Here is a 24447-nt window from a genome sequence, read left to right on the forward strand (position 1 = left end):
CCCCAGGTTGGCTCTTTTTTATAATAGAAGTCTTTGGCTACAAGCCAAGCCTATTCTATGGGTGCTGGGCTAGTGGATAGAGCTCCAAGCTTGAGCTGGAATTTGAATAGAATTAAATGAGTTTCTTTAACTCAATAAGGTTGGAATTCTTTAGCTCAGAACTCAACCAGCCCCACCTAAGTTACAGAATGAAGCTGTTTTGTCCTCAAGTGGAGTCCCACAGACAGAGAGTTCAAGGAGAATCTCTTCTTCAAGGAGTTTTAGAGTTTTGGGGTCCTTTCTTCAAAATCACAAAGATATTTAAGAGGCAAAATATTTTAGAATATAAAACATAGATATCACAGTTTATAAAGATAGAAAACAAAATTTTATAACATCCTTGATATTTTCCCACTGTTGCTTAAACTATTTTCTCTTTAAAAATGTAAAACCGCCTTATAAAATTAAAGTGATGCTCAGAATAATTTATTTTCTCTTGTTAAAGCAAATAAAATCATTTGGCTTTTGTGGAGTTTTTTTGGTTTGATTTTTTAACAGTGACCATTTTGCAGATAAAGAAACTCAGGTTCAAAAGAGATTAAACATCTTACCTAAATCACAGATTAGTAGCACTGGGACTAGAATCCAGGTTTTCTAACTGAAGTTTATCATATTATCATCAGAAAGTCAGGTTGTTCTATAGAGAGAGGAAGGAAGCTTTCAAAGCTTCCTTCCTCTCTCTATAGAATATATATATATTCCAAAATGGCCCCTGAATAGCTATGTATGACAAAGGCTTCTAGGTTGGTGGCTTCTAGCCAAAGCCTTCCAGAATCCTTGTAATGCAGAGCAGAGTGTGTTGGTGGGGGGAAGAACAAGAGAATCTTTCCGATCCTTTGCTTGTGTGAGCAGTCTGGTTTTCTGGGTGGCTTTCTCGGTGTATATCTCCATTCGCTTTCTCTGATTTTGTGTGTGTGTGTATGTGTGTGTGTGTGTGTGTGTGTGTGTGTGTGTGTGTATGTGTTTGATCCTGGGAAGAGCTTTAGCCAGTATAACATACTTCAAGGTATTATAATAGGGCTTTAAACACTGCATATAACAAAAACTTAGCTGTGCTGACTCTGTCACCAAACTAGTGAAAGCTCTGTCCTTGACAGCATCTTCTGAACTTTTTCACATTTACTCAGAAGTGCTTATGACTGAGATATTGGCAACTCTGCAGTCAGATACCCAAGGATCCTGAAAAGTTAGTGATTCTTTTTCTCTAATGTTTATCATACTTTATATTTGAATAATGCTCATGTATAATAACTTCACATTCCCATTCATTTGCATAGCCTCTTATCTTGCAATATGACAATTTACAGATAAACAGAGCTCTCTGAAGATATATACTTGGAGTATGTCCAAGTGGATGGGCCCATTTCATGCAATTCAAAACCATGAGTACTGTTAGTTTTGACATGACTTTACTTGGACTCTAATTCTGTTATCTTTCTTTGAATTTTGAAGCAACATGATCAAAGGTATAATATCTTAGAAATATCTTCATATGTCATCATCATTATTCTGTTTATTTTTCTTGTTGAAGGCAAATAAATATTTAAATAAGATAAGCTAATTTTCCAAGGGTGTATTGACCCTAAAGGTGATTTTAAATGATTCTTGATATGGGAGGTTGGCCTATGTGATTAGTATAAATGAATGAGTGAGTTTCCCCATATGAACCATGCCATAAATGAAAGATTTTTATTTATGTTTCTTCAAATAAGAATGTAAGCTCATATGAATAGCAAAGCTGGCTATCCACATGGGAAATTATGTATTAAGAATCTGAAAAGATGGATCCATGATTTTGATCCTGTGTATTAATCAAGTATTGATCAATTGGTATTTTAGTAATTTATTTAAAAAGGAAAGGAACTTATTCAGACTCTCTTTCATCTGAACTATTTGTGACAGTATAGAAGAAAAGTTAACTAAACCTGGAAGCAAATCAGAATCTATCCACCTTCAACTGGAATTCCCTCTTCCAACTTATCTTGTCATTATTAAATCATTCATGCAAAACTGGACCTTCTCAGTGAGGTCAAAGTCCATTTCTATTCAGCAGCAACTTAGAATTCTTGAATAACTCATTTGAAAGAACATTGTTATAAACATTTCAAGAATAAATCAAATGTGTGGATATAAATCATACATGTAGATTCTTTATATCTTTGTTGATTCTTCTCTCTGCCCTCTAGTCTTCTTCCTTCCTTCCCCCACTGTCTCTCTCACATTTCCTCCTCATCACCTTGCTGATGAACAGATGAAGCGCATTTATTTTTCTAAGGACTTACTGTTGTACCACAGTTTCCTTTTATTGTGCTGTCTCAGTTTCCCTAAATTGTCCTGCCTCAGTTTCCTTAAATTATTCTGCCTCTCTTCCTTGAATTGTTCTGCCTCAATCACCAGCAACCCTCCCTCCTGACTATTAGGACTGATGTAACTTAGGGCTGGCTACTGTAAGATTATAAACTTAAATGTTTAATCTCAGATGAGAGGAAGATCTTCTATTTTAGACATCATGGCTCCAGACCTTCGAAACTTATCAGAATGTCTAGTGCTCACTCTGCCTCCCCCTTTCTGTCTTTGTTCTTCCTTATCACTAAAATCCTATAACATTCTTGTTTGAAATCTCATATTCCATGCTGGATCCTTGGTGATGAAAGTCTAATTCAGCCCTGGAGGCAGAATGGATTCTGTTCTGCCTCCAGACTCTCTCCCTCTCAGAAATCCAAATAAAATATTAAAAACTCTCTATTCTCTATCTTGACTCAGTTTCTCCAGCATTATATTACTAAGTGCCAAAGACAGTGCTAAGCATGGAGGATACAAAAACAAAACAGCCTTTACCATCAAGAAGCTGGTGTTCTTTCTACAGAAGAGTCATCACTTATAAGGAGTAGTGAAAAGGGAAGGGAGTTTTTTGGGGGAAATAACAAAGAAAATAATAAGGAAGTCAGGTGACTTAGCCTATTGAGAAATAATGGTAAGTTCTGATCCGATTACACAATTACAGAGAAAAGAATAAAAATTTGGAGACAAGATTAGGGCAGAAAATGTTTGGATGAGAGATTAAAACATATTCTATCACCCAGAAGAGATAGGTAACCGAGAGCTAACTACAATGTAAAATGATACACTACAAATTTGGTTCTGTGTACACACTGTGAAAATAATTGGATCAAAAAGGGAAAATGGGTTGTTTCACTTTCTTCTGAACAGATAAAAATCTCTAGTTTCCCTTAAAATTCAGCTCAGGGATTTTTAATTTATTATTTTATTTCCCCCCAATTACATGTGAAAACAATTTTTAATGTTCATTTTTAAAACTTTTTCAATTCTGTTCCTTTTTTCCCTCTCCACCCTCCTCACTGAGAAAGTAAGTAATTCTATACTGGTAATACATATGTAGTCATGTAAAGTATATTTTGAAAATTTATCATATTGTAAAAGAAAACAGATGAAAAATATAAAATAAAACCCTGTATAAAAATAAAATAAAAAATATGCTTCAATCTGTATTCAGACATTATGAGTGATAAATAGCATTTTTCATCATAAGCTCTCAAGTTGTCTTGTATCATTGTATTTACTGAGAATAGCTGTCATTCACAGCTGATTATCTTACAATATTGCTGTTACTTTGTACACAGTATATTTCACTTTGTATGAGATCAGAGTAAGTCTTTCCTCATGTAAGTTTTTTTGAGAGCAACCTACTCATTATTTCTTATATTACAATATTATTGCATCGTAATCACATATCATAATATATTCAAACATCCCCCCCATCCCCTAAGTTGCCAATTCTTTGCCACCAGAAAAGAGCTACTATAAATATTTTTGTACATATTTTTTCCCCTTTTTTGGTTTTTATTTCTTTTTGAATACAGACCTAATAATAGTACTGTTATGTCAAAGGGTCTGCATGGTTTTAGGGCTCTTTGGACATAGTTCCAAATTGCTCTATAGAATATCTGAATCAGTTCACAATTCCAACAATGCATTAATGTCTCATTTTTCCCACATTCCCTCCAACATTTGTCATTTTCCTTTTTTATGCCATTAACTGATCTAATGCATATGAGATAGTAACTCAGAATTGTTCATTTACATTTCTTCTATCAATAATGACTTAGAATAATTTTTTCCCCCATGGCTATAGATAGCTTCTTTTATTTCATCTGAAAACTGTTCATATCTTTTTCAATTGAGCAATGGTCCTTATTTTTATAAATTTTTACAAATTTAGTTAATTTATACATTTGAGAAATGAAGTCTTTATCAGAGAAACTTGCTTCAAATTTTTTCCCACAGTTATCATTGCTAAATATATTTATCTCTATCCTATTCCCACCATTTATTCTATTCTCTCTTATCTTTTAAATTCTTTCTTCTCAAAAGTGTTTTATTTCTGACAACTGTCTCCCCATTTTGCCCTCCTTTCTATCACACAATTCCCTTCTCGTATCCCCTTCCCTTCCTATTTTCCTGTAGGCCATCCAAATGAGTGTTTATATTATTCTTTCTTTGAACCAATTCTGATGAGAGTTTTACTCACCCCCTCCCAATTTCCCACACCTTCCCCTCCTCTGTAAAATTTTTTCTTGCTTCTTTTATGAACCTTCTATTTCATTGAATGTCTATTTTTTTCTCCCTGAAGGAATATGCTCAGTTTTGCTAGGTAAGTGATTCTTTGTTGTAATCCTAGCTCCTCTGCCCTTAGGAATATCATATTCCAAGCTCTCTGAACCTTTAATGTAAAAGCTGCTAAATATTGTTTTATCCTGCCTATGGCTGAATGATAATTGAATTGTTTCTTTCTCTGTGCTTGCAATAGTTTCTCTTTGACCTGGGAACTCTGGTATTTAGCTATAATATTACAGGGAGTTTTCATTTTGGGATTTCTATCTTTTTAAAATTTATTTATGTTTAATACATATTGCTTTGTAAATTATGTTGAGAGAGAAAAATCAGAACAAAAACTAAAACTCATGTGAGAAATTTTTAAAAAACAGGAAAAAGAAGTGAACATAGCATATTTTGATTAACATTCAATCTCCATAGTTCTTTTTTTCTGGATGCAAATAGCATTTTCTGTCCAAAGTCTTTGGGAATACTTTTGATTACTGAACCCACTAAAAAGACCTAAGTCTTTCACAGTTGATCACCACACATTTTTGCTGTTAGGATTTACAATGTATTCCTGGTTCTGCTTGTTTCATTCAACATCAGTTCACATAAATCTTTCCAGGTCTTTCTAAAATCAGCCTGTTCATCATTTTTTTATAGAACATTAATAGTCCATTATCTTTATATATCACAGCTTATTCAGCCATTCCCCAATTAATGGGGAATCTATTCATTTTCCAATTCTTTGCTATTGGGATTGCTTTCAGGGAGTGATCGATGAATTCTTTCATTTCTATTTTACCCTCTGATTCTAGAATATCATTTCTTGAAATAGGATGTCTAGGTTCCTTCATTGATCATTGGTTTCAAATTTTAAGTTTTCAAATTATCTCTTCTGGATCAATTTTATAGGTCAGTTGTTTTGTCAGTGAGATATAGTATATTGTCTTCTATTTTCTTTCATTCCTTTGCTTTTGTTTTGTTGTTTCTTGATTTCTTATGAAGTTATTAGTTTTATTTGCTCTGATTTTTAAAGAATTATTTCCTCAGTTTTCCTGCAGGAAATTTTTCAGCCTCTTTTTCTATTTGATCAATTCTGCTTTTCAAGCATTTCTTCTGTTTCCTGGCTTTTTGTACATTATTTTTTGTCATTTGGCTCACTTTTTTTAAGGTATTATTTTCTTCAGTATTTGTATGTATGTGTCTTTTTTTTTACCAAACTGTTGATTCTTTTCTTCCCCATGATTTTCTTGCATTACTCTCATTTTTCTTTCCAATTTTTCTTCTACCTCTTTTACTTGAAATTCTCTTTGAGATCTTTCATGTCCTGAGATGAACTCATATTTTTCTTGGAGGCTTTAGATATAGAAGCTTTGACTTTATCATTTTCTGAATGATTTTTTTTTTTTAATTTTCCTTGTCACCATAGTAACTTTCCATGGTCAGAGTTTTTTGTTGTTGATTGCTCATATTCTAAATCTTTTATGACTTTTAACTCTTTGTTAAAGAAGGGATCCACTTCCAGGGTCCACTGTCCCAAGCTTCATGGTTTTATGTAATTGTTTTTAGAGATACTTTTAGGGAACTGTAAATTTTCAGTTCTTTCAAAGTACTATGTTTTAAGGAGAGTTGTTTGCTATTCTCCTGATCTGTGCTTCAGTCAGTGAATGACCACAAGCTCTCTTTTCTGCCCTAGAACTGCTTCCCTGGGGCTGTAATGCTGGGGAAACTGAGCAAGATAGAGATTAGAGAGTATTCAATACAGAATTTATTAAAGGGAGATTAAAGAGAGATTTACTGGGACCAAATGGATCCATGGTTTGGTCCCAGGGCTGAATGAGACTATGGTCTCAAACAATCCAGCCCTGAATGTCGGATACAATATTCTTTTATAGGGTTGTAAGACCGATGACATAATGGGGAGGTACCTGGATGGGGATGACCTAATGAGGGGAGGAATCTAGGATGACATAATGGAGAGAGGTACTGGAGAAGCTCCTGATATGCTAATGATGTCTAAAATGGATAAAGACCTTTATCCCATCAAACATTAAAATGGAATCAAACATTAAGAGGGAATGGTTATAACCTGAGGCAGAGTAACTAAATCAAACTTTAAGAGGGAAAGGTTATAACCTGAGGCAGAATAATCAAATAGGACAATTAGGGAAACTGGGTCAGGACATTAAAAGAGAACTGTAGTACAACATGGCCACAAACTCTGGTGTGCTAGTGGTCCTCCTTACCCCAGAACTGCCACCCAGGACGGCAACCCATATGGGAATACAGGAAAAACAGCAGAGTCCTGCCTCAGTCCTAGTAATGAAACTAAGAGCTCCTGAGGCATATGTTCTTGCTGCTGATTTAGTGTCTCCCAAGGCCTGCTCCTAATTTGCTGGGCCTGGGGCTGTGTTCAATTTGTGTTAAACTGTGCTTCTCTCTCACCAGGTTTGACAGACCTTTCCTGCCAACCTTCTCAGTTTTCTTTGGCTGAAAAATTATTTTTTTCCCATCCTTTTCTGGTTTCTACCACTTTGGGAATTGTTTTATGTCATTAACTTTTGGGGAAAGTTCAGGTGATGCTGCCTTTACTCAACTATCTTGGCTCCAAGGTTTTTTGTTTTGTTTTGTTTTTAATATTAAACCATTTTATGACTATCCCATTTGCAAGTAGCTTCCCCATCAAAAAGAGTTGGCATTCATTTTGTATGTTTTGTATGTGTTAGCTTTCATACACATATGTGTGTATAATGTATACTTATAAAATTTTTCTTCTAATTGTAGACTCAATACTGGAAATGAATTTAGAGATTACTATTCCTTATCTCAGTTAAATTTCTAGTATAATGACTAGTCCCCAAAAATGACTTTACTAAATGTTGTTGTTGATAGATTGATTGCTTTATCATGTGAAGGTCTAAATCTTCAGTTTGGAATATTATAATCTAGCCTCAACCTGTCTATTTATTTCCTATGACTTCCTAATACAAACCTACTGTTCTAGTTAATTGAGTAATGCAGAAGTAGTAAATAAATAAATGAATGAATGAATAAAGAAGCGATTGTAACTTAGATGTTATAGATAAAAGTAAACTTTTCAAAGTAAGGATGCATAAAGTCTTATTGTATTCTCTGGTCTGACACCCCAGATATCTTTATATACCAATTCCATGTTCTTATTCATTTTATATCATTTTCTCCTATGCCAAAGCTAATTTCTTCTTTCAAGGTGAAGTTAAAATTCCACTTTCTTTTCAACTACTTTGGTTTTCCCTTCTCTAAATTTTGGTTTTGTGGGTTATCTGTATCAATTATATTGGCATTTAATAGCTTGCATTTGTAGATCTTTAATCATAACATACTGATGTTTCTGAACATGCTATTTCCTAAGCTAGATTTTAAGGCACTGGAGAGGTCCTGATGAACCCATTTTCTTAACCCCTAGCAGTTAGACAGTGCTATTTATTCAGTATTCAATAAACTTATAATGAATCATTGTTATATGTATCACACTATGGAGAAACTTGCTACAAATAGATATACCATGGTCATTGGTATTAAAAAAAACTTTTTAATCCAGTAGGGAAGCTAAGACTTACATATATCAGGGACACATTAAATACTATTGAAATGAATAATAAAAGATCGTTGCCCACGTGTTTCAGTACCATGTAGTCAAAACCTTTGGAATTTTTCACTGAAAAAATATGAATGAAGCATATACTGTTGTTTATCATAAAATCACACACACACACACACACACACACACACACCAACAATGAAAAATTATGTGACAATAAAAATTAGTGGAAGGACCTAATGATAATCAGGAGCTACCTAACAATAAAATTCAAGATGGAAAAATAAAAACATTCATGTTACAAGTCACTAAACATTCTAAATAAAACATGTGGAGTGCCTTATTTTCTATAAAAATAATAACAGCATAACTACATCATTTAAACTCTGTTTGAAAACCAGATTCCTAGCAAACTGATCTGGACTGAATGTATATGTCATACTAGAGATGCATGACTTCTCAAGGTCATAGCTGTATAGAGAAAACTATTAAGAAAAAATAGTATTTTGCCCATCTAACACTCTTGTTTACATTCAGAAGAAGTGCATCTTCATTTCCCTTATCACCTATACAACTAAATAAAATAAAATAAAATTACCTAAGAAAATAGCAGATAATATAAAGAGGAATGCATAGTCTACTTGGTCATTTTACATAACTATTTGTTACAATACCATGGGGGTAATGACACAGTGGATAGAGTGCTGAGCCTGGGGTCAGGAATACTTGAGTTCAAATCCAGTGTCAGATACTTTCTAGCTCTGTGACTCTGGGCAAGTGAGTTAATCCTGTTTGCCTCTTTTGCTTCAACTGTAAAATGAGCTGGAGAAGGAAAGATCAAACCACTCCAGTGTCATTGTCAAGAAAATGAATAATAAAGGAGTAAACGATAATAGATAACATTTCAAAAAAAAAAAAAGTAGATACAACAACTATTGTTCTTCAAAATAAAAGAATAAGTACAATCTCAATCACTTGATCTGACTCAATTAATACTATCTTGATGCATTCTGCAACCTAGAGAAAATAGCTGTGATTTAAATAAATATGCCATTAAGTGGAAAACAAGAGTCAACAACTCTGTAATTTGAAGTAGTGATTTAATCTACTGAATATGCTATTTGGAGATAGAATCAAAGGCATCTAGTGAATGACCAAGTCTGTTAACATTTTTAATGCTTAGTTCTCTTATCTAAAATAGCCATGAAACCTGTAGCACCTATCCCAGCAGGGTAGTTGTGAGGTTCAAATGTGATAGAAATGTAATGAACTTTGCAAACTTCAAAATAAAAGGTATAGTACAGGGAAACATTAATTCTGGAAACAGACAAATTCCTTAACCTCTCTGAGCCTCAATTGTCTCGTCTTAAAATAAAGATGACAAAACCTTTGGATAAGACTGTTGTATGTATCAAATGGGAAAATAGTATAAAATACATTGCAGACTAGAAAGATATTAGCAAAATATTTATTAAGCACCTATTCTGTGCCAAAAACTATAATTAAAGCTGAATATACAACAATCAGTAAGCAGCAGTCCCAGTCCTCAAGAAGCTTACATTCTAAGAATAAATAGAAACTGGAAATCTGGTAAAGTCAGGGTGGAGCCTGGGGCCCAGAATAATAATGCCAAAAGCTCAACTATCAGAGCTAAGGGAACCTAGAAGGGAGTCCGAGTTCTGTAGTATAAATGTGAGCTCTCGTCTTTGACTAATGGATATTAGCCATTTAATAGATTTTAATTGCCACAGAAACAGACATATAACCTAAGGAATAGAGGACATGGTGACTTTAGGCAAATTAGAATTTTAGGCAAATTAGGCTCCTTTTAAGAGCCCAAGATTTAGATTTTTCATTATGTGAAGGAGTATTTAAACCAGCTAACTTTGCAAAAGAAAATTGTTTCTAGTTCAGAATGAGCAGGTAAAAGGAAGATTCTGATTCAATAAAAGAATAGGGAGAACAAAAGGGTAGAGGAATGGATAGACATTTTAAAAGCACAGTTGCTTGCTAGGAAATGAAAAACAGTGAGACATGTCAAGCTTCATAGTGTAAATACTATGAAAATATGAAGCTTTATAGATTAAAATGAAATATCTTTCACTTTTTTTTTGATGTTCACTGAAAGACTATTCAGTAATGCCATTTAACCATCCAAGAAACTCCTTAAACAGTATTTACCCAAAGCAGCTGTGAGGGGGGAAAAAAAGCAAGCTTTTCATTCTCACGTAGCACAGCTCTCAGTATTTGCTGAGCTCTGTGAGCTCTGTGAACTGTTCCAAATCCCTCCCTAAAGATTTCTCTTTTGAGGGCTCTGCTAAGAAGAATCAATACAAGGGGCATGGTATTCTGGACTCTAGAAATATTGCTAAGAATTGTTTGTTTGTTTGTTTTTGGAGGTGGAAGAAGAAAGTCTACTAGACATTGTAACAATAATTCTATTTCTTATCAGAAAAATGTACAGAACCACAAAATTAGAGAATATCCAGTTTTGGAGGATTCTCAGAAGCTCTATATTCCAAACAGCACCTCACCAATAAAAGTTCCAGTTTACATACAATTTTGAGATTTGTGAAATAATTTATACACATTTAGATTCACACAATTCTGGCTAATACAAATTTTTTCACTCCGATTTTACAGTCGAGGAAACTGAAGCTTCAAATGACTTGTCCATGGTCACAAATGCATCCAAGGTGAGATCTAAACTCAGGTTTTCTTGATTCCAAATATAGCTCTATCTACTAATATATGCTGACCTCAAAGAATCTTTTCTACAATAAATCAAATAAGTTTTACTTTCACAGACTGTAATAAGGAAGAGTCTATTATGTCCAGAGACAGCCATTCCACCTAGTGACAGTTCTAATTATTAGGAAAGTTTAATTTCATTTTAGAAAATAAATAATTGCTGCTGCTACTATCATATATATCCATGATCCTAGATCTGCCCTCAGAGACTAAATGAAATAAACATATCCCTCTTTTACAAAACAGTATTTAAAATACTTGGACAATTATTATATTAACACCTCTAAAAAGTAAAAATAGAACAAAAATAAAAAAGAAAGATCTTCCCTTCTCCAGGCTAAATATCCCTATTTCCCTCTTTATCATGTCAGCCATACAGTTCTTGACTGTACCATGGTACTAGCTCAAGACATTTCATTATGGTTGCATTCCTCTATATGTCTCTAGCTTATCAATGTCCTTACTAAAAGGTGGCACTCTGAAATGAACACAATACTCTGCAACCACCAAACACTAATATCAAAAACTTTACTTTTTTAATGCATCCTACCAATACTTTATTCTTCTTGGCTACATTTGAGGTTAGAATCCACTAACACCTCTGGATCTTTTAAGATGATTTATTCTATAACCATATCTCTTCCAATTAGTATTTGTGTATATTTAGAAGAACCAAATAATGGTCCCTTTGGGGCATGAACAAGTGAATCCTTTTCTTTATTTCTCCTCAAAAAGTTTACTCTTTTAGGAATAGTTCAGTTTTGATCAAAGGAAGGAAATGAAATGTGAATACAAGGTGTTGTAACAGTATTATATAGTAGAGGGTTTGAGTTTGAAGGGAAGAAATAGTCATGTGATCTTGTTTCCCTTTATATGGGAATTGGAAAGACAGGAATGTACCTCATTGTAAATTGGAAAAAAAAAAAAATTACCAAAGTTTTTCAGACTCATTAGGATTCTGTGCTTAAATTTGTCTTTTTTTCCTTCTCTTCCCTCTTTATGCTCTCACTGAGAAAATAAGAAAAATAAAACCCCTGTTAAAGGTATTCATTGTCAAGAAAAATAAATACTCATGTTGTCTATGTCCAAAAAATAAATATTTCCATCAGCACTCTGTGTTCATCACCTCTCTATCTGGAAGTGAGTAGCATATTTCATCATGAGTTCTCTGGAATTCTAACTGGTCATTTTATTAATCAGAATTTCTAAGTCTCCCAAATTGGTTGTAAATAAATTTTTGTCCTGTTTCTCTTCATTTCACTTTAAGCCAATTAATACAAGCCTTCCTAGGTTTCTCTGAAACTATAAATCAGTAAGTTATTTGACAAAGATAGATGAGTTACCATAAGGTGAATCTGAATCTTTAAAAATAGAGATGGGTATCTTCATTAGAAAACAACACAATGGCCTTTTAGATCTCATGTAAAGCACATATACATGAACACATTATTTCCAAAATTGTCATAGTTGACCTAAATTTTTTAATCACCACCACCTTTTTCCCAACCCTATCAAATCACCCTCCCAACACACACACACACACACACACACACACACACACACACATGCTTACTTGGCAAGGAAGAAAAGTATAGAAAATGTTTAGGGATCTATAAATACACTACTATTTAAGGAAGTGCCCAAAAGAAACTTTGCAAAAGCTTTTTGGAACCAGCTTAAAATGAACCTTAGGAAAACCTAAAGAATATATTCTGTCTTGATTTGTGACATGGAGCTACAAATCATGAAGTTTTTAAAAGTGAATATAGGAAAGTCAAAGATTTAGAACTAGAAAAAGCAATTAAGTCCATTGAGATCAAACTTTCATTTTGTTGGTGAAGAAACTGAGATATATATATAGAAATTAAGCAACCTGCCTATTTTACATAACCAAAAAGTATCTAAGATGGGATTTGAACTCAAGCCCTCATTAATCTAAATCTAATACTTCATGCTGCCCTTATGGCATAAACTATACTATTAACTGTTCAGAAATTCTCTTATTATCTATTGAGTATTCAAAATTGAGGGAGCAAGAGTTAATAATGAGTGAAATAATTTTATGTAGAAAGTCTCTTCAGCTTTCTTTAAATAACATATTTATATGGTGCTTCAAGACTTGCAAGGTATTTTATATATATCATCACATTTGTCTCTGACTGTAACCCTAAGATAGTTAGTATGAGATTTATTATCCCTGTTTTATAGATGAGAAAATTGAGAATCAAAAAATTTAAATGATATCCAAGGTCATAAAGCTAGTGAATGTCATCTAACACCTTTCTCATTACCAGCATCTTTAGGATCATTTAGATTCTAATAATGGATCAGCTTCTCACAGAAGTGAGATAGCCCAAATATCTGGCTTTTATAACCATATGTGCTGACATGATCACTAGAACAGAGGTTGAAAAACTACAACAAAACAGAGAAGGCAAAGGTCATGGTAGCACACAAGCTGATTGATAAATTTCCCAGAATGAGAAAACCCTTTCTATTTATCAGCACAACTCCCTATTTCTTCCCTACTATAATTCCAGAGAACTCATGATGAAATATGCTACTCACTGCCAGATAGAGAGGTAATGAACACAGAGTGCTGATGGAAATATTTATTTTTTGGACATAGACAATGTGAGTATTTATTTTTCTTGACAATCAAAGCCCCTATCACTTCCCCACTACCAATCTGCAGAAATATAAGATCCCCAAAAGGAAACTGCAAAAAATATCTTCTGAAGTGGTCTTATCGAGATTAACTATTTCACTGGATTGTTGATGAAAGTTAGGAAGAGTTAGGAATCTCTGGGACAAATTCTTACTTCTCACTTTAATTGTATGTTTTTGAACAAGTTATTTCACTTTATCTGTAAATTACAGATGAAAGGCATTGTGGTACAGGGCCACTAGAGTACTGCATCTAGAGAATCAGAGAACTTGGATGTAAGTCTTGTCTCTAATGTTTACTACCAGTGTAACCATAGCACAGCTATCTGAGCCTCTGTTTACTTAATTATAAAGTGGTTAGACTAAATGATTCTTAGGTTCCTTCTAACCCCACCTCTATGATCCATCTTACAATTTAACCTATTTCACAGGTTATGCAGCTCAAATGCAATTGTATGTAAAGTGCTTTGAGAAACTTAAAATGCTATATAATTTCAAGTAATTATTGTTACTTTATAGGGAATCTCTTTGTTACAAAACAGCTGAATAGCTGATGATTTTCTTGATAGAAGGGATTTACTCCAGGTATCTGGACAAACAAAAAATAAACCTCTCTGTCTCTCTCTAAGTAGAACACAAAAGGCAGGAATTAACATAAAATGGTCTTGATGGGGTAAATTTTTGAGAGAAGTCAGTAATGTCCTTCTAAGGTTGGGTTTCAAACAAAGAAAAGTCTCAATGTCTCCCATAATTGGTTATTACTAATCATTTCTTTCATGTATGCATGTATGTGTGCATGTGTGTGTGTGTGTGTGTGTGTGTGTGTATGTGAAGGCAGACAATATGGTTGCCTACCTGATATTGTATTATATGAGGAATAATTTCTGCCATTTCCTCAAATCTTCCTATCCACCCAATGAAGTCTTGCTAATTTAATATGAATTCTTTGGGTTAAGCATTACCCTTTATGGTCCAGTGTTTGAAGGTATTATTTTATTCTGCTTTAAGTCAACATAACCCACATAATCCTGGTCCTGTGATGTAATAGGAACATTACCAAATATGAAGTCAGATGACTTGGATGCAAATGATAATTCTGCTTTTGCCTAGGTATTCTTGGGCAAGTAATTAAATGTTTCTGGACATCAGTTTACTCAATTGTAAAATTTAGGAACTATATTAGAGTGTTGCTCTTCTACCTCTAAAATCAATGATCTCATAGGATAATTTGTAAAATATTGTACATTGGCCAGTAAATAGCAAATGCATGCTCTGAGGCTAGAACTAAATTTGAAATTATGAGGGATACATCTAATCAAGTTAAAACAAATATTTTTCTTCCCTTAACTATATTACAAAATGTTTCTGTCATACCTTCCTGGAAATCACCAAATTCCTTTTTAGCAGGAGATAGCTTTATTGCTTATCAGATATACTTACCAGAATAATATAAGGCACAAGTCAGTTCAAGTTCAGTCATGTAATGTGTTATGCCACAGACTCCTTGAATTGTTCTACCTCAGTTTCCCTGCATTAGTTTCCCTGAATTATAATATCTCAATTTCTCTGAGTTAATATGCTATGCCCTCCCCCCCAATTTTCTATTCATTAGGGCTGAGATAATTAGGGCTGTAGAGATCTGGCCACTCTGACATTCCAAAAGATTAAACTTCTGATGTTCTATCTCAGATACCTAATTGGCATCCTCTCCCTCTATCATTCCAGATTTCCTGTCTCTAGCTGAATATCTCCTTAACTCCTAATTTGTAAGAATTTATATTTCCCCAACCCTGTTGGAACCAAATTCATGGTCCATCCCTGAAAATTCCCACCCTCTGACTTCTGTCTTTGTTTCTCTTCTCACTGAAGTCCTATAAAAATCCTTGGAATCTCAAATTCAATACTGGATACTTTGAGACTCAAGTGCACTCCAGTCAAACAATTAAGCTCTCCAATAAATAGAATATTACAACCCTCTAATCTCTATCTTGCCTCAGTTTCTCCAACATTAAAAATGTAGTATTGTGAGTGTCATATTTGAAGCTTAATTTGGTTAAATATTTTACCCAAAATTCTCTAATTATGTGCATTAAAACAAAGCATATTTTAATTTTTTCTTCAGTACCTAAGGTATCTTAAATATTTCAACATTTTCAAAATAACTAACATTTTTTAGTGAGACCCTGAAAACACAGTTTTTAGAAGAGAAAATATCTTATAGTTAGTCAGTCAACAAGAATTTATTAAACACTAACTCTGTTCCGAGTCCTGTGCTAAGGGCTAAAAATTACAAACATAAGTAAAAAGGAAGTCAGAAAAAATTGCTTTAAAAATAATATTACACTGGTAGACTCTTTTTTATCAGTATTTTTACTGTCAGAAAATATGACTATTTTTCTCTTGTAAAAATTGGAATTAAAGTGTAAGAAGAAAGAAAAATGAAAGAAAGAAACTAAACTATAGAAAAACATGTTCATTTAGGCTTTTACTTAACTGTAAAATTCTTTGTTTTTTTTTTTGTTTTGTTTTTTTTGAGACATGTTTCAAACTAAGAATTGTGAATTAGCCATTCAGTGAATAAGGATAAAACTCCTAGTAGATAAGAGAGTGTCAAAGAGGTTGTCATTAACACAGATGTCTACCTCTATTTTTCTGGAGTTTTACATTATTTTATCTGATATTTAGTCAAGAAATAATTTCATATAATTGGGGCTATATTTTCATTTAAACAATTTTGTTAGGTTATTACTTCAAACATGGCCTCCCCAATTTGCTATGAGTCAGACATAATTTTTCCATCAGTCTGTCTGGTCTCATTTGCAGTCTTTTGGGTGTTGGAAGGAAATGCTATCCATCAGATCAGGCCTAAATGTACTTGTTTATCTTTTTCTCCGTTCTGCTTTTTCTCTTCCTTTGGACTGCTCAAAAACATTTAGAGCAATTTTCTAATTTATTTTCCCAATGTATATTTCCAGCTGAGATCTCTTTTATTAGTCTGTAGTACTTCTTGTAGAATTCTTAGTTTTGTTCGCACACCATTATCCAATTCCTTAGTAGTTCCATACAATTATGCTGAGATTTTGAAGAGGAAGGAGAAGAAAGGAGAAGATGTGTTTCAATGTGCTCAGATAGTCTTTCTTGGCAATTATATTAAGCAGAACAAAAGATATAGAAAAGCCTCATTTCTTTTTTTCAAATGTTCTTTTAAGCTGTTGTTTAGGGCTTTTCTCCAAATCTACTCTTTAAGGGAAAAATAATCATACTAAGTTCTTGTTCACTCTAGTTTCTTCCTGGAATCTAGGCAGGAAATGATAAACCATACAATTAAAACTGTTAAGGCTGTTCATAGTTATAAGCCAACAAAAACCCTGAATCATAGAAAGCAAAGAATCTGTTCCATGAAAGAATTCTTCCACCCACAGAGCAATGTGTGGGATGGCCTTCTGAGGAGGCAAAATAGATAGCCACTTGAGCAGTGGAGTACTGCAGCTGGCTCCTATCTGACTCTCTAGGACTGGTTATTAAATTTCAACTCAAGCATTTAAACCTTGGAAATGAGCAAGCACTATAAATCAGAAGCTGATTTATTATTTTGTTGATTGTCTAGACTAAAGAATGTTATAGAGAAAATGTTAATTATGCAGATTAAATTTCAAAGTGCCATGTCTACATTGCCCCCCAGAGCCAATTGTTAAATATTTACCAGCATATATATGAATGTAAGTTAGAAAAATATTAGGCTTGATTCAAAAACAAAAATAAAACCAATAGATTTCCTTATAATTAGGGTTCTCCAAAAAATGAGATGACCTTCTTTGGGAAATAAACTTCTATCATGGAGTTCTTCAACTACCCAACAAAAACAGAATAATTATTTGCTGAGAATGTGATAAAACAAATGTTGAAATATGGGTTGGATAAGGTGATCTTCAGAGTGCTTTGTATTTCTTAGATTATATAATTTAAATTCATTAGACTTCAAGAGGTATCAGGCAGGACCCTTTTACCTCAAACAGTAAATCAACTGCTTGTTAATCTACTTTTTTAGCTTCATTTCTTTGAGTCCTGAAGGTTTTTTTAGTTTCCAAGTCACCTCTTTAAAGGCAGATATCCTCCCCTCAGAAAGGGATTGGGAGAAAGAGGATCATACCCTTCTTAAGGAACAATTCTTAATGAGTTTCCTAAGATGTTTTCTGGGAGGTACTATGTTGAGGGTAATGCAAAAATGTATGAAAAGAGACATATGCTATATAGTTAGGGAGGTGAGATGAATTCACAAAAAGATGACCTACAAAGGATTTTTACATTATAGTTGCTGAACTGAAATGAGTGTTTTCTTAAATGTTCAAGCACAGGCACTGGATTTGAATTCAAGATTGATTGCTGTGGAAGAATGATCTGTGTTTCAGGTCCAAGTTTGCCAAACTTTTTTAAGGTTTATATTTTTAATTCTAAACATCTTATAATCAGAGAGAAAGAGATAAGCTAAAGGGCCAGAACTACATCTTGTCTTACAATTCTCTCAAGCACAAGCCATTTGGGAATTGAATTAAGGTTTTCTTGATGGCTCTATCTCCTAAGTCACCTAACTACCTCACATTATTCTTTTTACCTACATTTTTATCCATTAACAATTGCCACAGTATGTGAGATATATTTGATTTGAGTATTTTGTGAAATCTCCTTTAGTCTCAAGAATACTGAAATGAATTTGAAAGATTCCCCTCCCTGGGTTTCAGTTACCTCTTTTATAAAACATATTAAAAGATTATTATTAAGATAATCTATTCATCTTTAAATTGTATGATGCTAAAATAATACATCAAAAAGTGCCAAGTAATTGCTACAGACATGAATGTTAAAAATCATCAGAGAAAGGATATATGGGTCACTATGAAAATGCAGTACTAGAATTTAATTTCTTTGAGTAGACTATCTCATCTTTGTATATTTAGCACCAAGCATAGTGCTTGGCAATAGTATGCATTTATAAATGTTTTTTGATTGATAGATCAATTGGCATAGTGAAGGGAATCTCCTTGGAGGAGGATGTAGAACTTGAACTAGAAATTGAAGAAAAGGTAAAATTCATGTAGCTCAACTTAATGATTAGTTAACACTTCAGTGGGGCTTGGTAGAAGTATGACACCCATTAGATATAAAGTAAGCAATAATGTTGGGGGAAAGAGGTTTAAAAAAAGATATTAGAGGGCAGCTTGGTGGCACAGTGGATAAAGCACCAGTCCTGAAGTCAAGAGGACCTGAGTTCAAATTTGACTTCAGACACTTAATAGTTCCTAGATGTGTGATCCTGGGCAAGTCACTTAACCCCAATTGCCTCATAAGAGGTGCGGGGGAAGAAGATTAAAAAAGGAGGTCTAAAGTTAGCAAATGCACACTTAATATACTTTATAATTGTGCCTATGTTCAACCATGGTGGTGTCAAATGTGGGGTGAGGATCCTCCCTGACCATTAAATCTAAGAAGAGAAAAAAAAAAATCAGGGCTTTTTAAAGACTAAGCTTGAAAATGCTTCCATGTTACTCTTATATAGCTATTTTTTTTTTCTAGGACAGGGATCCTAATTTGGGGTCCAGAGGCAAGTTTCAGAGGTTCCTCATCCACTAACTTGGATAAGGAAAAAAAAAACTTTATTTTCACTAATTTTTGGTTCCCTTTGAATACTAGGCATTTTACGAATACTTTGAATATTAGGCATTTTAAAAATGGCTAGTATGAATGAATTTATGATTTTTAAAACATTATTCTGAGAAAAATATCATAGGGTTCACTAAATTGCCAAAGGAGTCTAAGCTACACAGTTTTGTTCTAAAGAATTAGCTTTCATATGTAAGTGAGAACACATATAGCCTCTAAACATATGACACAATGTCCCACCATCTAGTCTCTAAAATTGGAAGATTTCTTTATTGTAATCTATTCCAATTTATTCATTTTACAGATTAGGAAACTGAGGCCCCGTGAGATTATGCAGTTTCCCAAAGTGGCTGGCTCAGCCCATCCCAAGAAATCTAGAATTCAAATTTGGATCCTGTGGCCCTCTCCACCTCAAGTTCAGTTTTTTCTACTGTACCAGCTTTATCTGAAAAGCAAATGATGAGTAAACTATTGATACCAAGCTAAAAATCTATAAGTAAAAAGGAAAAAAAGACTTTGAGATCAAAGTGCATTTAATTTTACTACATGCGTGTCATTGAGAGTCAGCTATTTCTCCACATAAAACACACACATATATTTAGTCAGCTAATTGTTTTCAGTTTTTGTCATCCAGAGATCTTCAGGTCAAGATTTCTCCAGATTAGCATTTTTTTCCCTGCTGAGATTGGGACTACAATCTTTCTGTTTTAGGACCTCAAAGGCTGTTATTGTTGTGGTTGTTTGTTTTTGTTTGTTTGTTTTTAGTGCCCTCAAACTGTTCTCTGAATACCAATTTGACTGGTGACTGACTTTTTGTCAGGCACCCTGACCACTTCTCTGTGGTGCCCTAGCAATTCCTGCAGTGTCTGAGTTACTGTTCACTTGGACACTGGGCCTGCTACTCTGCCCTGAAATGTGTCTATATGTTATATTGATTTCTTTCCTTGCCTGCCCTCTCCACTCACTGCTACCCTGACCTATGTATTGTGCTGTGCATGCTACTTCCCCAGGCCTGACTCCTCACCCTGCTCTTGCCTCAACTCAGATGTTCTTGGAGAGACAGGACCACCCATAAGTTTTCACCTAGGCAATTATTTATCTAATAAGACAGCAAATTTAAGCAGCAGTATACCCCGAGAACAGTGAGAAGCGATAGCTGCCTGTAGATGGAAGAAATATAGAACTCCAAAGAGCTCACTTGTTTTACTGTTTGCTTTTTAGTTGTTCATTAGAGCAGTCCAAGCCATTAAGGGTAGAAATGAACAGCCCTACACAACTGAGTAGACACTGTGGATATCAATCATTGTGTTAAAATTATAATTGATGGTCAGAACATAAACTCTGAGTCATCAGGACAACTTTAAATTATGTTCAGCATTTACTATGTTAGAAGGAAGAGAAATATAGGATATAATTCAGAAAGATTTCCATTCAAGGTTATTCAAATAAAAAACATTTAATGACAATCTAGAAATTTTGATTTTGTGGAATAAAATAAAAAGAGCAAATGATTTTTGATTCAAAAGATATGAATTTAAGATTTAGATGGCCATTTAATTTCTATGTAATGTTGAAAAAAATCACATTTTTTACAGACATCAAATTGGCAAAAGTATAGATAAGGTTAATTTCTAAGGTTCTTCCAGCTCCAATTATGATTAGTTTACCTATGTTCTTCTCTTTGATTTTTAATTGCATATATCCATCTGAGGTGTACTCTAAACAAAGCTTATTTTGTTCCTTTATTAAGAAATGCTAAAATGAGCCTGTAGCATTGGTATTATCCATCATAAAAAAGGTCACAATTTTTGCTCACAAAAAAAGGTCAGCTTTCCCAAATTGTCTTATTAGCATAGTTAAAACAGTCATGATGTGAACTCTAAACCAGCCCATTCTGTTCCCCTTGTCTGGAAAGGCTAGAGGTCAGTTTTCTCAGACTATCTTGTTAACATACAGGGATGTGAATCTGAAACTCTGAATCAGCTCACCTGGCTTCCATTGTTAGTAACCCTAATCCATCCATCCAGTGTCCAATTTCTGAGACTGTCTTGATATCTTTAGATGAGTTTGGGCCTGATTATTCACACCTGGCTCCTTCTTTATCCCTCCCTGGTCTCTCCCCAGTTCCTCCCATGCTTCTCCCCTTACTCCCTAGACCCTGTCCTGCTCCTTCTAGTCCCTGAAAGTTTTAAGGTTCCCAAACATGGAAGTAAGTTGTTTAATGATCTTCGATTATGCCTTGCCTTCTCAATATTTGGCTAAGTCCATGAGCTGTTTCATGTAATAAATGGCAGCCTTTTGTATCCTATAATAAATGTCTGACCTGATTGTTTCATGTAGCAAATTCAATCATTTTGCTCTCCCACATCTGTTTTGTGTTTTTACGTCATATTACCACTTCACATATACATATATGTATATAAATATAATGTTTATGATAATTGTTATGTAAAATAAATTATTATGTATTTAAGCAATTGTTTGCCTTCATCCAGTTATAGTAATTTATCAAAATTCATTTTCTAGGTTCATTGAATTTGCATTAAATATTCATTTACTTTATAGTTTTGAAAGCAATATAATACTTCCATGTTGAATATGAGCAATGTTCATTCATTTATTCATTCACTCATTTATTTTTTTAATTTATTTTTGATATTTAATGATTCCTCAATTGGGTAGTGAGATAGGATGAGAATAGGGAAGAATTTGAATTCATTGGCAGGCTTCAATATTATTACTAAATGTATTGCTGTTGGATTTCATTACTTTTCTATAATTTTGTTCTGCCAGGTTTCAGGCTTTTTTTTATTGAAAAGAATATAGCAATAACTATTTATTAAGTTCATATGTACACATACCTATTTTAAAAAATTAATCATTTATCCATAAATAGATACCTAGCATTTATATAACACTTTAAAGTTTACAAAATGTTTCATATATATAAAATTCAATTATACTAGATAAGGTGAGTTATTAATATTGTCCCCATTTTACAAATGAGGAAACTGAGGCAGACAAAGATTAAGTAACTTCTCTAGGGTCTTACAGCTTATTGAAAAATTTCAATTAAATCACAAATGTCAATATGTTTGCATACATAAATACATGCATATTTAACAAGCAAAATTGTATAAATTTTAAATGCATGTTACTTTCTGTTGAGAGAATATGTAAATGCTTTAACAATCATTCTAAATTGTTCTTTTGATATGAGGTAATGAATTCTCATAATCTCTATTTTTTTAATTGAATAAAAAAGGGAGAGTAGCATATTAATGTACATTTTAGAACATCTGCTCCACAATATACCTGAACCTATAATGTTATTTTAGTTTTTCTGCTGTCATGGAAACTACCTATTTTGCATGAATTTAACCCTCCTTCCCAGCCTACACCTTTTCATCCCAGAATGTAAACTTCTTAAGAGTCGGGATTTATAGTTGGATTTATTGTATTTATATCTAACACTTAGTATGATGCTTGGCTAATTAATTGGTATGTTTTTTTTCTGCCTATTCCCCATGCCTGGAATGCTCTCCCTCCCCAATTCTGTCTAATGATTACCCTGGCTTTATTTAAATTCCCAATAAATCCTTTATTTTACAATACACCTTTCCCAACTACTTTTCACTCTAGTGCTTTCCTTCTATTAATTATTTTCTATTTATCCTTTATATGGCTTGCTTTTGCATATATTTGTGCAAAATGTTGTCTCCCCCATTAGGTTTTAAACTTATTGAGGGAAAGGACTATCTTTTGCTTCTTTTTGTATCCCCAGCACTTAGTCAATACCTGGCACCTAATGCTGTTTGATTAATTGACTGATAGTAGACACAATATTAATTGATGTATTGATTGATCCTATCAATCTGTGATCCTCCCAGAATTATCAAGGTACCTCTTTCTTTCCTATTTGTAAATGTTTAGAAATAGCAATGGGAAACCTCAAACAAGGACTCCTAGACTGGAGCTTAAATAAATTAGTCAAATGCTACAGTTCAACTGAGAATGACTTATTGAGCAATCTGGCCAACTCAGACTGGATTCCTAGTTCCTTGCCACTGTTTATAGCCAAAATAAACCAATATATTGCCCAACAAGGATTCCACCTCTTTCTTGGGATACACAGATAAGAAGTACCTTTCTGAAACTGGTTGGTGTGAGAGCCCAGAGAAGATATTATAATTCAAATATACTATAATAAAATTCAAACTACTGGATATGGATTTCTCTGTAGTCACCAACTTGATCCAAAATTCTGTCAAAAAATTATACAGCCTCCCTGCTGCAATCACTTACCCTAGTAATGATGCTAAGGTAAGAAATCAGATGAGGTTAAGATCTCCAGCATTAGGGTGCATCTCCTGCTGATTGTTATTGACCTTTTATTACCTCCCCCACACTTTAGAATTTAAGCTCCTTTGGGGCAGTATCTATTTTTGCCTTCTGTGTGTGTGTCCTTTACTCTTAGCATATAACTTCCAATTCACAAGTGCTCATTGACTGACTTCCTCTGGTGCTAGAGATAAGGATACACTGCAGTTGCTTCAGCCTTGTTTATTTGTTCTGTCCAGTACTTTTAGTTACTAATACAGCTGTTCTCATTTCTAGGATAGGAATACCACTTATCAATACTCAGTTAATAGACATTTATTAAGTATTGACTATATGCCAAGCACTTCACTAATTGTTAAGGATATAAAGAAAGATAAAACACTGTTCCTATTCCCAAGGAGTTCCCAATCTAATGGGGATAACAAAATACAATTTTTTGTGTATTCCCAAAAATCTAATTACATGATAAATTGGAAAAATCAAGAATATTCATTCAAAAGTATGGAGTTGTGCCTGTGAAGACATTAAGGAAATAACATTTTCCCCCAATATTACTGATAAGAATGTTATCATAGATAATAAAGAATAATTGTTATTTTTATAGTCATGAAATAATATATGTAGATTAAATATAACTAAATATAATATAATATTAGGCAGCTCAAGTGACACAATGAATACAGCTTTTTAACCTACAAGCAGGAAGACCTAAATTCAAATCCTATGTTATTAGCTATATGATTCTGGACAGGTCACTTAACTCTGTTTGCCTGTTTCCTAATCTATGAAAT

Source organism: Sarcophilus harrisii, chromosome 3, assembly GCF_902635505.1.
Source record: "Sarcophilus harrisii chromosome 3, mSarHar1.11, whole genome shotgun sequence".
Classification (NCBI taxonomy): Eukaryota; Metazoa; Chordata; class Mammalia; order Dasyuromorphia; family Dasyuridae; genus Sarcophilus; species Sarcophilus harrisii.